The following is a 13,680-nucleotide window of genomic DNA, read 5'->3' as shown; positions in this document are numbered from 1 at the left end:
ATAGCTTTTCCAGCAGTGACATTTCTCTTCAAATGGACAAGGGAATGGTGTTGTTTCTATTCATGCCATTGTGTCAAATTATATTATCATACTTCTCTACATTTTGCCTTACAAAAGACTGCTGAGTGGATTTTCACATATTATACAACATAACAGTAATTGCAATGACTAGAGTAAAATCAGGAAAAGTTTATCTGCAGAAAGGTAAAATAGCCATAAATAATAAATAAAGACAATATAAAATAGTGCTTAAAATGAAGACAGGAATGCAGGAAAACAGGTGGCAACTCCTTCATATAAAACATTGAGAGAAAATATTTCATACAGTTTAGAAAGCCTGGACAACATAAATACTCATATATACATTTTCCTGCTCTGGCATTTTCAAAACCTGGCATGTGCAGGAAGTACCAAAAGACTATGAAAGAGCTTATGTCCTATTTTTTTCTGTCTGATTGTAATCAGGGAAATACCAGAAACATCATAGGAACTTTTTCTCCAACATATGCAGGTTGAAAATGCAAAGAAAGAAAAAAAAAAAACAGCTGAACTTTTGCAATTAGTGCTGAGACAATCCTAAAGAGCTGAGGTTTGTTAGAATTGAGTAGGCAATTTCCTGGTATTGCAATACGCTAATTCAAGATGAGATATGGAACATTTTACAGTAAAATGCCAGACACTGTAAAACAGAAAGTCTGCATTACTCTTCTTTTTCATCACTGTCTCACTCTGTGACCTTCTAAAAGGGCATTTTCAGATAAAAGTATAAAATGTAAGTAATGTCTGTTAAAAGCGTAAAGCAAAATCTAATTCTAATCTAATCTACGTGCGAAGGGCATTTTTTAAATACAAAAATCTCTTAGCTAAAGTCCCTCATTGTACCATATTTTTCAGAGAAGCTGCAGTCCTGGAGCCAAAATGCCTTATCCTTTCAGATGCAGCAGTCTAGACTTGTTACGCAGAAAAATAACCACAAGGTGGAGATGTTACAAACTCTTACTAGCAAACATAAATTAGTGGATAATACTGTTTTTTCCAGTTTTCATCTAGGGAAATAGGATCACATTTTAAATTACAGCTGTCTCTAGTTAACAGTTATGGCGTGATAAAAGCAAAATAAGTATGTAAGAGTAAAATAATTAAGAAGAAGCTTTTTGTCTGCCTGTATGGGAACTGCTAAGACATGGCCTGAACCTCTGATTGATCACCTGAGGCAAGCCATGCTCCAGCCAGAGGAGCACATGAAGGCAATTCACCTGTGCTGCCGGAAGGGGTGGAGCCAGGCTCCAGCCCTCCTAGACCTATTTAAGAGCTGGCTACCAGTGGGGAAGGATCTTGTCTAGATTGTGGGTGAGCCCAGGATAGGGGTAAGCCTTCTATTTATTATCTTTTTTTATCACAGTCTGCTTTGCCTAACTCTCTTGTTTATTTTGTGATTATAGCATCCTAATATTCTTTGATTATACACTGCCATTTGTATCTTGACCTTGAAATTAGTCCTTCAGATTTTATAAAATGTAATGATACTAACTTAGTTATTATTTTCTAGGCAGGAATATGATTTATGTTAGTGAAACTGTATTTGCAAGTTATATAGCTAGACTGCAAGTCAGCCTTGCAATTATTCATATCCCTTTGGATTTTCACAGTGCATTGTGGAAACTACCTTGACTTGAATTGTAGGAGGGTAAAGATGATAGAAAGAGGACAAAAACACAAGCTAGAGTGTGCTGTATTTCAAATCAGGTGGCTACATCTTTATAATACATCTGTATGAGTAGAAATGGGCAGGTAACCTGGGAGGAGTATAGAGATAGCAGTAGGCTGTGTAGGGATGGGGTCAGAAAGGCCGTGGCCAAACTGGAGCTGGATTTGGCAAGAGGAACAGAGAAAAATAAGAGAGGCTTCTATAGGTACATAAAGCAGAAAAGGAAAGTGTCCTATTTAATAAGCAACACTGGCAGGCTAGTATCAACAGACAAGGAAAAGGCCAAAGTATTTAACAAGTTTTTTTGCCTCACTCTTCACTAGCAACTGCTCTACACACAGCCCTTGAATGGATGGTTAAAAACCTGGAAACTGAGGAGCAATGTATCTCTCACTGTAAGTGAGAAGATCAGGTTCGGAACTGCTTGTGGAACCTGAACAGCCAAAAATCTACAAGTCCCAATGAAATGCATCCCAGAGTCCTGAGGGAATCGGCTGATGTAGTCACCAAGCCATTCTCAATGATATTTGAAAAGTTAGGTGAAGAACCTTGTGACTGGAAAAAAAGGCAGCATAGCACTCATTCTTAAGAAGGGTAGAAAGGATGATCCAGGGAACTATGAATCTGTTAGCCTAACCTCAGTGCCAGGGAAGACTGTAGAGCAGGACCTCCTGGAAGCTATTCTAAGGCATGTAGAAGAGAAGGAGTCGATATGAGGATAATCAGCATGGCTTTACCAAAGTCAGGTCCTGCATGATCAACCTTGTCACTTTTTATGACAGCATAACTGTATCAGTACTGTAGGAAAGAACCACTGATATCATCTATCCTGACCTCAGTATGGTCTTTAACACAGTCTCCTATAACATCCTTCTCTACCAAATTGTAAAGGTGTATATCTGATGGGCAGACTATTCAGTGGATAAGGAACTATTTGTGAGGATGTACCCAGAGATAGCTCAGTGTGAGCTCCAAATGGCAGTCAGTGACAAGTGGTGTCCCTCAGGAGTCAGTACTGGGATCTTCTATCTTTAATATCTTTTGATATCAATTACATCAGCAGGGGGATTGAGTGCACCCTCAGCAAGTTTGTGGATGACACCAAGCTGTGATGCATTTAACACACCCAAGCGACAAGATGCCATCCAGAGAGACCTAGACAGGATCAAGCAGTGGGCCCATGAGAATCTCATGAGCTTCAACGAATCCAAGTGCAATGTCTTGCACCTGGCTCACTGTAGCAAAATCCACTGAATCACTTTGTTAATTAGATGATAATTAAGTGCTACTAAATAGCATACAATCTAATTTTGCGATTTACAATTAAGTATTAACACAACCAAATTGCTGCTAAGTAAAACCATGCAAAAAATTAATTTGCAACACCAGCAGTCTCAAGACTTGCAAATGGAATATTTTCTATGTGAGTGTACATTAATCTGATTTACAAGAGTATGGCCTATCGTTATGAAGGGTTTTTTCACCATTATCTTGAGACAGTTAAGTCAGATGAGGTATTTTGAGACACAAGAAAGTCTTTGGGGAGTAGTACTTGTGTTATCTACATCTGTTGAAGTAAAAACTTCAAAATCATTTAAACTGATACATAAGTTATCTGTTCTTTGCCTGGAAATACAGTGTGACACAGAAGGAGCCAAAATATTCAAGAATCATCATAATTCTACTTCTTCATAAAGTATGTTACAATACTGTTTAACTGTTGGCTAAAAGTTTTGTATATGCTGCACACTCATGGCTAGAAGCTGTAAATTTATGTGCAGCTATGAATTGCGGAGCCAGTTTCTATCAGGCTCATCCTTCAAACCAGCAAAACCTATCCCTGTGGAGTTCTCATATTACAGAAATGTTATAGCAAGGTGTTGCAGGAAGTAAAGAAATGGAAATTACAAGAAGGCTGCTCCTATGTTTCAAGTACACTATTTGATACCATCTGTGTTCTTCATCTGTAGTAGCCTCTCTGAAGTAGTAATTAGCATGTTTTATACTACAGGTATACATTTATACATATGAAAATTTATTTACCTGAATAACTTTTCAAAACATCTTTTTTTCATTCTTAGAAGGAATATTATTCATACTTCTATTGCAGACAAAAGTGGTTTTTACTTCAAATTTAGGACTTTGTATGTTATTTTGACTTAACAAACTCAATAGTAACAATACAATACTTACACAGTTGCGAAGTTAGACTATGAAGTACTGACTGTTGGTGAAACACTCTCCTAGGAAGAGGCCAGCCCAAATCTTACTTAAGTTTATGGGCTGCAGCTGGTGCACCACACCAGTCTTCTATCAAGCCTCAAATGAAGTATTTAAGGATAAGTCAGGGGGGTAAGTAATGAAAATAAGAGTGTTATTATAGGAAGAGGAATTGTATTTGTGTTTTCTTTTGTGTAGTCTTTATTCTTGCAGCATTTACAAATGCGATAGACCTTATAATGTCAATTTTCTTCTTACTGTCAGTACATAAACCCACAGTAATGCATTTATCATGAATTACTGCACGCTTTTGAGTGAAGAGCTTAATGTTGTTCTTTGAAAAATGCTCTGACAGCTATTTTGAGCATGGTTAAGGAGGCCCACTGAATATGTGTCTATATGTGTTTAGATCAGCAAAGACCCTTACAAGGCAGCAAATCCTTAAAATCAACAGAAGTGTGAGTTGGTAGCTACTGTAATTGCTAGCAGTGAGTTACACTAACAGAGAAATGGTGAAATATAGTCTGTTTTATTATTATTATGAGGGGCTACAGCTAGATTCAACAGAAGAATATAGGGCTCATGGGAAGCCTCATAAACACAGACATAATCAAGTATTGTTTTTAATACAAATTCATAAATTTTTATAGGTGTTGAGTTGTCAGACAGATAATATATGACTAAACTCTGGATAAAGTATATGGAAAAAAACTTTCCACAAGGACTGCAAATATAACATGATACAGTGCAATGCCACAGAGGACTGCAGCTTTGTTGGGACCACTGCTGTGAGCAAGGGGGTGAAAAAATCATTCTAGGCAGTGCCTTTGAAAGGTCAGCCTGGCCCCAGAAAGCTGATGCATTCAAAGTCTTGGAAAGCTTCTTTGAAATGATTAACAAAAGCGGCACATACAGAGTGTACTTTTTGCAGAGCAGTAAGTAGAGTTGTTAGGAGAGACAACTTTTCCCTCGTAAAGAAATAAAAATTGGAATGGATATGTTGGAAGATTTGCCAGAGGAAGAGATGGAGTCTTTCTTCCATAAGCCAGAAGGCTGATCTTGGTCCAGGGAAGTAGTGCTTTGTGTGCAGCTACTTGCGTTTCCTCGGTTACCAGTGCAGTATCAGCTACTGTGTGTGAAACATCTCTGTAAGCAACCTCAGCAGAAGCAGCACAGACCAGGGATCTCCCAGCTTTAGCAGCAGCAGGCACTCTAGATCCATAGTTACCATGCACCATGAGTAGGCTGGAGGAAGACTCACATGGCTGCGGCTCACGCTGGTATCAACTGCAAAAAAGGAGCCTGAACGACCCCAGCATCAGACAGCTTTACCATTGCAAAAACAGATAAAGGCAGCACTTATGAGCACAGATGGCTATAGCTTCTCCCTGACTCCCACTGAGAAGAATGCAAGGCAGGGCCCCCTCTGCTCCATAGCTGCTCCACTTCCTTTGTAACTGCTACTCGGCACTGCTGGCCATCAGCCATGTACTGCTTCCCCCCAGGCAACTACAACTTCAGTTGCAGGACGGGGGGCTGTCCTGCCAACTGTGAAATATAATGTTCTGATATAGTATAATCTTTTCATGTAAAACAAAAATGCATGCAAACAGCAAGCAGAATGGCTAATAAAATGAAAAGATGCAGGGGAGGTACTATAATGAGAGAGAAATTCTAGCCTTGTTCAGATCAACGGCAAAAATCCCACTCTTTTCAGTGAGCCAGAATTCACCTGAGATATTCGTGCTCTTTTAAGCTACGTTTTAGGTAGCTAGTTTGGCAAATTCAACAGTGCCTCGTGCTGAGTGTATAACTTTGGGATTTATTTTCAATTGACTGTGTTAGGAGTCCTTTCACTTTGATCACATACTGATTCCAGTCCCCGAATTAATAGTACATGTGACAAATTAGTTTTTCCTAAGAAATTCTGTAGATGGCTATCAACAGTTCAGTATGCTGGCACCCAGACTCAACTTGCCCTGTGTAGTCTGTTACTCTAAGCCTGCCCCAGGGCAACACATTGATCTCCCATATGTAACAAGTCCTTGAAATGCAGAGATTCTGGATACTATGCAGCAGTGCCAACTTCAGCCTTCCGTGTTTGCTGCCTGTTTCTCTGGAGGCATGGTAAAGAAATATTTAAACCCTGAAATATTGCAGTAACTTCCTTCTGACAAGGGTCTTACATTTTGATCAATGTCAAAAACAGATCTGCCACACTGGGCTGCCCATATACAACTAGCTTCATCATGCAGTGTGACAGTTCTGTGCATTTGCTGCATTGTGCTCTGCTGGTGCTCAAGGGCATCAATAGATATATTTCAGAGACAGACAGGGATCTGTGGAAGTTATTTGGCTCCATACAAACCCCACACTGAATTAAACTGAAAAGAAATCCAAATTTCAGAGAAAATGATGTTTCACATTCTTAAGAAGTTTGACTGGAAATGGTAGCGAGGAGAAAAACTGAGTCAAGTTACTTAATCCATTCTGCAATACATCACGTGCCATGGTGCTGTCTTCAGTATAAACTCACCCTTCATCTAGAGTTAGGAGTGGTTAGCAGCCTTCGGTAAAACTGAACAGGAACAAATAATTCATGCAGAAGTTTGTATTCTTTTAATAACTGAGTTTGTTTGAAGAATTTGTCTACTTTGGATAGTGCTTTAATCATTTTTTACTTCAAGCTCTCTCTGAAGAAACCTTATATTTTATACTCTGAAGGAGACACAACCTTATAATTTATATCAGTTAGATATATATTACAGAACCTCATGGCTAAAATAAGTCCTTTGTTTTCCCTCAGAACATTACAGCAAGCCATAATATGAATCAATAAAATCTGCTGCCTTTTCCCCTTGTTCAACTGTATACACTTGGGGCTTGGGGCAGTGCCAAAAAAAATCAACACATACCAATGAAGGTCATAAAGAAAAAAATCTTGACATCTTCTGCCACTTATTTTAGCATAGCTAGTCTGGCTGGATGCATAATTTACTTTTCAGATAATGTGCTAGTTGATTACTATTGCTTACCTCTCAGCAAAGTTTTGGGTAAAATTTCCCAGTTCTTTTGGCTGATACTTATTTTGTGCGAATACTTGTGCTACAAAACATTTGTAACAGAAAAGCTTTTTTTCCCATTACTGTGTTAGGGAGTAAGAAATCCTGAATTCTAAAGCTTACTCTGCAGGGAAAGCAGAAAGAAAGGATAGCAATCAATCAAAAGTCTTAACTCTTTGGGGATATATTACTGAAAGATCATAAGAAATAGCATTGTTTAGTCAGGCCTAAAGGAAAATCATTCACACAAAACATGTGTTCCATGCCTAAACTGCATCATTTATTAAATGCTGGTGAAGTAGTTCATGGCGTATGTGCTTATTTTTATGAAGTACCCCCTCTTCACACAAGGCTACGTTTTCAGAAGCAGACTGCCAACATGAGAAAAATATTCACTTTTGATTTTCATTTTCTAGACAATCTGTACTATGCCTCCTTGGAAATTAGCCAGCTCTGCTCACAGTGGAAATGGTAACAAAGCTTTATTTTCAACAGAAGCTGCCTGAAGGCTTATTCAAGGAAAAAGAACAGTCAAGAAAGCTGAATCTGATCAGAGACCAACTGCTACATTTTAGCACTTCACAAGAAAACACTGAGGTTTCAATTGATGGCCAGAATATATATAATATATAAATAAAACATCTCCTGAAGTCAGTCTCAACCTTGAATTCAACAGTGTTGGACTCAAACTATATGCCCTAGTTCGTATCTTCATCTCTAATTGGAAAAAGCAAAACAACATTAAAAAGTAAACTTAAGAAGTACTCTGGAAAGGCAAGCACTAAGGGACATCTCTAATGTTCCTTGCTTCAAGGCTATGGTAAGAACCATTACAAAGCACTAAAGGAAACATGATAATAACTCAAAATAATACGGTTTACGAATTCACTGTTTAAATGTTCTGGCTTTTTTATTTTTGGAAAATAAAGCACAATCATGATAAGTGTTATCAATTATAAAATCCAGAAATTTGAAAAAGATCGTGTCCAAATGGCAGAACTTATTTTGGATTGGATATTAGGAAATATTTCTTTTCAGAAAGAGTAGTAATGCACTGAATAGGCTGCCTGGGGAGATGGTGAAGTCACCGTCCCTGGAGGTGTTCAAGAAACATGTAGCTGTCGCACTCAGACACACAGTTATTTGGTATGGTGGTGATAGGCTGGCAGTTGGATTGGATGATCTTAGAGATCTTTTTCCAACCTTAATGATTCTATGATTCTATGATTTACAGTGCCTGGTTTATAGATCTGAGTCTGCAACAGATATACTACACAGCTGTTAGCATTCTGGAGACATTACAAATGACCTTATTAAGTGCAGTTCCTCTGTCACCTTGCCAGCTCTTCTTGTATTTTCCTGTGAGTCCAGACCAGGGCTGTTACTGAGATACTCCTTCCATTGACTTGAACAGCATTGGAAAAGTTCCATATTAGCAAGAAAAATACAACATAAGGGATCCTTTTGTCTCTAATATATTTCATTAATACCTCCTTTAAAAAGCAAAAGCCAGTGAAAATGCAGAAAAAGTTATTTTGATAAGTTTAGAATTGTAAACAGAATCATTTTGTAACTTTCATTTTTAAATGCTTTATAGTATTATTATTATTTTTTTTTTGGACTGTAGTTTCACAAACAGGCCAGGTAGAGGAAAGTGAATGGTTAGCAATAGTATACATTTTCATGGCTTTTCATTCCCTCTTACTACTCGCTTTCTATTTTCCCAGTTGTACCCATTCTGCTAGAACAACTACAAATGTGTACATCCTTTTACTTCTTCTGGGACTGTGCTCGGTTCCTTGGTGCACAAACCACTACAGAAAGGGAATGAGCCAAGCACACAAATCAACTGTTTTCTAGATGAATGACCACTGAGCTTGACAATTTAAAGAGGTTGTTTTGAGTATGTTGCATTTTTTCCCTTTGCATTTTGCAATATTTGTATATATTAATATTTAAGGAGCCATTGATTAGGAGCAGCCTTTCTCCGGGTAAAGCAGTAGGCACCCAGCTGAATGTGAGGCTGCTGAAGTGCCAACTTTATCTCAGCAGAGGTGAGGAATAACAATCCCAGTAGCTCCTTATTCAACTCTGCATCCTTCATGAGATAGACAGCATTTTCCAGGATGCTTCTTGATATTTTTTTTAAATCTGTAGAATCAATTGGGGGGTGAGGTGCGCACCATTTTTTTTTTTTCTCCAGAAAATCTGAACCTAAATCAAAATACAGGATTTTAGCAGCTAGAGCAACTGTTTTTGCTTTGTACAACTGTGCAAAGAGTGTCTTGCTCATCTTTTTTCACAAGACAGCATTGTGTTAATACTGCAGACTTTAGGTGGTTGACCACTGTGAATCTAGCACCACACAACTTGTTTCACACACGCTTATCTTTGTGAACTTGTTGATTGGCCCTCAGAAAATGTAATTTCTTCAAGAATATTGCTGGTTTGATAAAAGGCATCTGGTACCAGGGCAGAGACTAATCAGGATAGGATTCTTGTGTGCTGAGAACACCTGCAGGTGCCAAAAACATCTCGGGTTTTTTTTAATAAGCCCTAACTCAGACGATCACAAGAGATTAGTTTCTAGTTACAGCTAATTCTTATTGCAGATAGAAACAATTCCCACCGAATAGATAGCACAGTGTACAAGTAGATACTGAGTGGTAATTTATCTCCCTATCTTGCCTCTTTAAGTAAATCATGACTTTTCTATTTATTATTCAATGTAAGCTTTTTAATAAATAGTCTTTATATGTATTTGCCATTCTAAATTTGCTGTACCTCATGTAAAAGGCTGAAGAAGCATGATCCTTTTTTTGCAGTCTCTATTTTTTTTTCCAATTGCTGTCAATCTTTAAAACATCTTGGCATTTGGCTCCTACCTATGCAAGCACTAAGTACATTCAAACTAACTGAAACACTGCTTTCAAATGAGTCAACAGAAGAAACTCTGGAGGGGAAAAAAAAAAACCAAAGAAAGAAAAAAACTTTTGAAAGCTCAATTTCAAAGAACTTCAGTAGCTTTTTGTGTTTGTTTTCTTTTTGTAAGAAGGAGAAACTTCTTGTTTTATTTCAAGAAGTAACAAATTCTGAATTTTTTCTATCATAATCACGTGTTTGGCCAAACATTATTGGTCCCACCAGGATCTTTGTGATAGCATTGTGGATTAAGATACGTTTGCTATAATGCCTTGACAGCAAGATCTCATGAAATAATTTTATCAGACCTTCCTCAGTTACAGCTGCTGAGAGAGTTGGTGTTGTTCAGCATGGAGAAGAGGAGGCTCTGGGGAGATCTTATAATGGCTTTCAGTACCTACAAGTAGACCTATGAGAAAGACAGGAAAGGATTCTTTCTCAGGGAGTCTAGGATAGGATAAGGCTGTAAACTAAGAGAGGGGAGATTTAGATTAGGAAGAAATTCTTCACTGTGTGTGTGGTGAGGCACTTTGGATGTCCCAGCCCTGGAAGTATTCAAGGCCAGATTGAATGGGCCTTTAGGCAGCCTGGGTGTAGGTGACCCTACCCATGGCAAGTGGGATGGAACTGTATGATCTGTAACTTCCCTTCCAACATAAAACCTTTTGTGATTCCATGATTCTAAGTTAACCTGATCCACAGATGTGTTTTGTGTGATGTTCTTCTGTGAAGTGTCATTCTCAAAAGGAAGCTGGTGATACTCCTTGAAAAGGGAAAACCATTCTGGACTTCATGCTCAAGCTAGCATGGCCAAAAACCAGATATGTGAATGTCACATGTTCTAGGAAAGATTTAGTGTGTCTGTCCTCAGGATGATAGATGAGAAGTGTCAAATCCACATTATCCTCCTGCCTTGGTATAGCAGTATCCAGCCCATCTATCCGACCTGCTATCTGATCCTGCACATGTTCAAGCATATTTGACTATTGCCTTTTGCTGTTTAGGAAAATTCAATTTCATTAATTATTCTTTAAAATAAATTCCTTGTGATACAAGGACTTATGTTGCATATCAAAAAATTCATAATGAATAAAAATAAGATGCTTCCAAGAAGAATTAGGGAGAGTGATCAGAAAGGTCAAAAAAATGTTCAGACATGTTGAGAAGTAGCGTGGTATTTTATTACTCACCCAGGCAAATAATTCAGCACAAAGCACTGAGACATTTCTTGAAATGTGTGTGTGTAACTTCTACTCTACTATAACAAATGGTTACTTCAGGAGACAATATTTCTTGTTTCAGGATATCTTTGTGATAGAAAATAAACTGTGTTTTTCACTACTGATGGATGTAGGCTCTGCTGGGCCATTTTCCCTGAACAGTCATTCTAAAGTTAAACTTTTTGCACAATTTCTCTGTTTTCCCTTATATCCTTGGTGTTATAAAATAAGATTTAATCACCTGATTTTTAAATTGATGGTTTATAGAGCTTAAATAATCATGGAAGAGCAAGTTCTTTACTCAAACTGCTGCTGGTCAAAGAAGGCCCTGAAGACAAATGAGCAGCTGTAATTTATTTACCAGGAATGAGACAAGATTTATGAGACTTCTTATTTCTCACTTCTTTTCTCACTGCTTTTTGTAAGGATGCAACTCAGCCTTGCACCATCTCATTGCAGCAGGCCCTCGGGAAAGAAGACTGCCAAGGGTGTGGCTATAAGGATATGCCTGCCAAACCTGAAACATGGAAGTTCAGCCACCTACAGGTTGAAGAATGCTTAGTTTCCAGGAAACATCTCTACTATTACTTTATAACTGCAAAAGGAGAAATCTTGTCTTACTTTCTTCTATCAGAACCGGTTCATACACACACAAAAAAGGAATTTTACTGTAACATTTCAGAAGTTGTTAGAGAAGGTTGGTCTTCCATTTTCTAATCTAATTCTACATATAGACTGGTTTTGTTATAAGTGTTTACTCCTAAAAATCTGTCATTCGACTTCAGTAGATTCTTTGTATAGACAGCTTATTACAATAGTACTCATGTCGTTCTTGTAACATGACTATGGCCACACACCCTGTACAAAACACTGTGGTACTATTTTTATAGGCTCTTTCTTCTTCGCAGCCAAAAACATTGGCCCTGGTTTGCACTGATAGTTGTGTAGGGCAGAGAGAAAAAAAACCTCTGCCAAGAATCTGCCTGTTTTAGCTCCAAATTTATTTTAATGCCTTGTAAAGCCAAGGATCATTTGAAGACTATCTCCAAACTCCCAGGAGAAAGAAAAGTGCCTGGGGACTTGTAAATATGGCGTAGTAAAATAGATAGGATTTTGTTTTACACTTTGTAAACATGTGTACATTGTACTTGGTTTGCAAACGTGCACTGAATTCTCCTCTTTCCCTCTTTTTCTTTCTAACATTGGTGATGTGTTCAACTTGAATATGGCTAAGCTGTCAGAAGATTTTTCTACATGTGCTGAAGTGATTCCCAACATCTGTCTTAAATCTCGTAATACGCAACACTGTGAGAAAAAATTAATTCAAGAACATTCTGATGATAACAAGGATATAGCTTCATAACAATAACAAAAAAAAGCCACTGGAGAAAGTGCAGGCGGCTGTAACCTCAGGGCTCATGTCATGTTACTGTGGCCATAAAACAAAAATCATTTTGTTCCCAATACTTCTCTGTGTAATAATGTTGTTGCAGACAGATTCCTCCTACTTAAAATGAGAGGGATCCTTAAAAACTGAACGAAAGATATGTCTTTTAAAAGTGTGTTACTTATCGCTCACATCAGAGCAGTGGAAGGATCCGGGGCAGGGATGTTCTTGCTAGTCAATTACAAAATGAGGGCTTGAGAGATCTGATATATTTGAAAAAAGTGTTATCGTACAACAGTATTTTTGTTCTTACAACCCGTGTACTGCCAATACAAAAGCCACCTCTGTGTCTTACTCTGTTTTTTTGGACAATGTTCTATGCTTGTCTTTACCCATTTTGGTCAGCTGAAGAATAGATAACCTTGAAAATCTCAACGCTAAAAAAGAACTTTTCTCTGGATAAATTGTGCTTTTTCACATACATTTTTCACCATCCTGCCCTTCCACTGCTTTAGCATCTCCTGGTTCAGAGGCAGCAGTATCACCAGAGGCAAGCTTTCCTGAATGCTGCTTGGAGAGATTAATTTCCTCTCTGCTTCCTTGCAACAGAAAACTTACTATCTTTAAAGATCACACTAGCCACATTAAAAAATGGCCTTCCCAAACTCTCATACGTTACTTCTGTTTGAACATAAGTCTGTATACTTTGCAGCTATTTATTGCTTTGTCATAAGAAAGACGCGCTGATACACTCCTAACACAACCTCATCTAATCTTAATGGGACAGTTGCCTTGGTTTTGTTAGTGCCAGTATCCTTCATTTATGCCATCTTATCAACTCGTGTCATTGTGATTTACTAGGCACTTATGAAATTCTGAAGGGAAAAATCAGAGATAGCTCTTATTCGTCTACACTCGTACATCTTTTACCTCTTTCTGAACTGCCAAAATAGAGATCTGGAAAGCGAATTGTTGTTTTCCTGCACTTGAAAATGAAGCACAACAGAAAACAATTTCTGGGGAAAAGTAATAGGCAGAAACTATCTGAAAGAATGCGCTGCACCCCCTCCTGCTGTAAGTTTTTCCAGATGTTGACCAGGTGTTCTTATCCATACATCACTGAGTGGATTAAAATCCAATTCTGCATACTAGGTATCAAAT

At 38.0% G+C, this 13,680-nt stretch overlaps 1 long non-coding RNA gene across 5 annotated transcripts; it reads left to right on the top strand.

Moving 5' to 3' along the window:
- Positions 1-1,343: 1,343 nt before the first annotated feature.
- LOC128089241 (uncharacterized) lies at positions 1,344-12,651 on the top strand. 5 transcript variants are annotated; one of them, XR_008210466.1, is made up of 4 exons: positions 1,344-1,367; positions 2,032-2,103; positions 8,718-8,893; positions 11,592-12,651. It is a non-coding gene; the product is annotated as an uncharacterized LOC128089241 (long non-coding RNA). The 5 variants fall into 5 exon arrangements; XR_008210465.1 differs by lacking the exon at positions 2,032-2,103; XR_008210469.1 differs by lacking the exon at positions 8,718-8,893.
- Positions 12,652-13,680: the final 1,029 nt, after the last annotated feature.

Source organism: Tympanuchus pallidicinctus, unplaced genomic scaffold (assembly GCF_026119805.1).
Source record: "Tympanuchus pallidicinctus isolate F22 unplaced genomic scaffold, pur_lepc_1.0 scaffold1, whole genome shotgun sequence".
NCBI classification, from domain to species: Eukaryota; Metazoa; Chordata; class Aves; order Galliformes; family Phasianidae; genus Tympanuchus; species Tympanuchus pallidicinctus.
This window is presented reverse-complemented; position numbering and strand designations above follow the sequence as displayed.